Source organism: Melopsittacus undulatus, chromosome 1 (genome assembly GCF_012275295.1).
Source record: "Melopsittacus undulatus isolate bMelUnd1 chromosome 1, bMelUnd1.mat.Z, whole genome shotgun sequence".
Classification (NCBI taxonomy): Eukaryota; Metazoa; Chordata; class Aves; order Psittaciformes; family Psittaculidae; genus Melopsittacus; species Melopsittacus undulatus.
The window spans coordinates 36,692,715-36,695,850 of record NC_047527.1 but is presented as its reverse complement, the minus strand read 5'-3'; the positions used below and the strand labels follow the sequence as shown (position 1 = coordinate 36,695,850).

General features: G+C 39.7%; 1 pseudogene; it reads left to right on the top strand.

Annotated features, from left to right (window-relative positions):
- The first annotated feature begins 785 nt into the window (after positions 1-785).
- LOC115947117 (uncharacterized) lies at positions 786-986 on the top strand (annotated as a pseudogene).
- The last annotated feature ends 2,150 nt before the right edge of the window (positions 987-3,136 follow it).

Below are 3,136 nucleotides of genomic sequence, written 5' to 3'. Positions count from 1 at the left end.
GCTTTGTTCTTTTTTCTCTCCAAAATGAAGAACCCACACAGTATATTTAAACTATGTAAAAAGTATTCTAAATACCCTTTGTGGCAGCAACAGATACTATACCAAACTGCAGCTATATGCCATGTCTAAAGACAGATTAGACACCTTTTAGAGTAAGTTGCCAGTAGAAGATTACAAAATATTAAAGACAGAAGACGAGTGGTAGAGAGAGCATAATTTTATCCAAGAATAGCCCATTTTTTCATTTTTTACACCTGTGTATGATTATTTTTTTAAGTCGCATGGATTAAAAAATGCAGCTTTCAATCAGACATCCTTATAAAAAGATGTTAATAAAACACATTCATCTCATCATATCTTAAAGGTGACCCTGTTAGAAAAATAGATTATGATGAGGTTTTGAAAATTATAATGGGCTATATTAAATAGCTCTATTTGAAATATGTTAAAGTCAGCTGCTAAACAGCAAATTGAAAAAAAATATATTAAAGGTCACAATCAAAGAAATACTTTGGACTTATAGTACTAGTTAGTGAAAGACAAATCACCACTGTACCAAAAAGTGCTCCTTATGTGTATATATATTCATACATATATATACACACACACAAATATTGAACACAGACTCAAAAAAAAAATATTCATACTTAAATACCATTTTATTTTTCCTGACTCAATTTGGTCTGTACTTATTTAAAAGCTAGTCAGCCAACATTTTCAGAAAAATTAAAGTAGAAAGAAGCAGAACACAAGAAGAGCTGATTACAGTCCTATTTAGCTATTGAATCTATTCTCAACCTTTTGGATAAGATCAAGTGTAGTATCTGTTCTTATCAGTTTAATATCTGATATGTCCTCTATTAGAGGACTGTATATTAAACTGATTTTTGGCACTGAGAGTTGGATCTGGAGCTTTGTTTTTTTTTTTTTATTTAAACCACTGTTTATCATATTTGAAAAATCATGGCAGTCAGGTGAAATTCCCAATGACTGAAAAAAGACAAATATATCCCCCATTTTCAAGAAGGGGAAAATGGATGACCCGGGGAATTACAGACCAGTCAGTCTCACCTCTGTGCCTGGCAAAATCTTGGAGCACATTCTCCTGGAAGGCATGCTGGGGCACATGAAAAACAACAAGGTGCTTGGTGACAGCCAGCATGGCTTCACTAGGGGGAAATCCTGCCTGACCAATTTGGTGGCCTTCTATGATGGGACTACAGAACTGATGGACAGGGGTAGAACAGTTGATGTAATCTACCTGGACCTGTGCAAAGCGTTCAACACTGTCCCACATGACATCCTTGTCTCTAAATTGGAGAGACATCAATTTGACAGATGGACCACTCGGTGGATAAAGAACTGGCTGGATGGCCACACACAAAGAGCTGTGGTCAATGGCTCAGTGTCCAGCTGGAGACCAGTAACGAGTGGTGTCCCTCAGAGATGGGTGCTGGGACTGATCCTGTTCAACATCTTTGTCGATGATATGGACAGTGGGATTGAGAGTGCCCTCAGCAAGTTTGCCAATGACACCAAGCTGTGTGGTTCGGTTGATACACTGGAGGGAAGGAATGCCATTCAGAGGGACCTTGACACGCTCGTGAGGTGGGCTGATGCCAACCTCATGAAGTTTAATCGTGACAAGTGCAAGGTCCTACACCTGGATCAGAGCAATCCCAGGCACAGCTACAGGTTGGGCAAGAAGGAAATTCAGTCCAGCCCTGCAGAGAAGGACTTGGGGGTGTTGGTCAAAGAGAAACTGAACATGAGCCAGCTTCAGTGTGTGCTTGCAGCCCAGAAAACCAACCATATCCTGGGCTGCATCAAAAGAAGCATGACCAGCAGGTCGAAGGAGGTGATCCTGCCCCTCCACTCTGCTCTCGTGAGAACTCACTTGGAGTATTGTGTGCAGTTCTGGTGTTCTCAAAGCAAAAAAGACATGGAACTGTTGGAACAAGCGCAGAGGAGGGCCACGAGTATGATCAGGACATTGGAGCACCTCCCGTATGAAGACAGGCTGAGAAAGTTGGGGCTGTTCAGCCTGGAGAAGAGAAGGCTGCGTGGAGACCTCATAGCAGCCTTCCAGTATCTGAAGGGGAGCTGTAGGGATGGTGGAGAGGGACTATACATTAGGGACTGTAGTGATAGGACAAGGGGTAGTGGGTTCAAACTTAAACAGGGAAGGTTAGATTGGATATAAGGAGGACGTTCTTTACTGTAAGGCTGGTGAAGCAATGGAATGGGTTTCTGAGGGAAGTTGTGAATGCTCCATCCCTGGCAGTGTTCAAGGCCAGGTTGGAGAGAGCCTTGGGTGACATGGTTTAGTGTGAGATGTCCCTGCCCAAGGCAGGTGGATTGGAACTAGGTGATCTCAAGGTCCTTTCCAACCCTAACTATTCTATGATTCTATGATTCTGTGAATGAACCTCAGTATTTTATGTACATGAAATGTCAATAACTGAATGTGAATGATCTTTGAAAAAAATTATCCAGTTATGTGGATTTTGTTGGGACGATGTTTTCTAAGGTAAGGATTTGCTCCCATGGCTGTATTCCCTGACAGATGAATCTAAAAATTATGCAACACATTTCTACAAAGTTCTTGCTGCAAACATTAAGCAAAATTTTATTGACAATCTGACAGTACAGCAGTGTATTAGCAATTTTAATAAAGGCATCCAAATCCTGACATGGTAAAAAGTAATACTTTTTTTAACTTATAAGGTTGGTCCTAGAGTTAGTCAAGAGGAGATAAGAAACAAATACTGATGCTGATGCACAAAGTTACAAAATAAAATATAAATTTAAAAAACAAACCAAAGCTATTAGTTTCAGGATTATTAGTCAAACAAGCATTTTTAAGGTAGATATACTTTGCTTGACACTCTCCATGCCACATTACAGGTCTTTCACAAGTGTTTTTTTTGCTTCCACAGATATATGCAGAATAATGTTTTGGGTCTTTTTCAGTGTACTGAAGCCTCTGATCGAGGGCACAGTCCTGGCTCTCAGTGCAATTTCACGTACACTCTTTGTCATTGAAGAACATAAAGTCCAAGAATTTTTATCAATGTTCTCAATGTTCCCTATAGGAAAATCTTCATTAAAATAACATTATATTAAGATTACAATA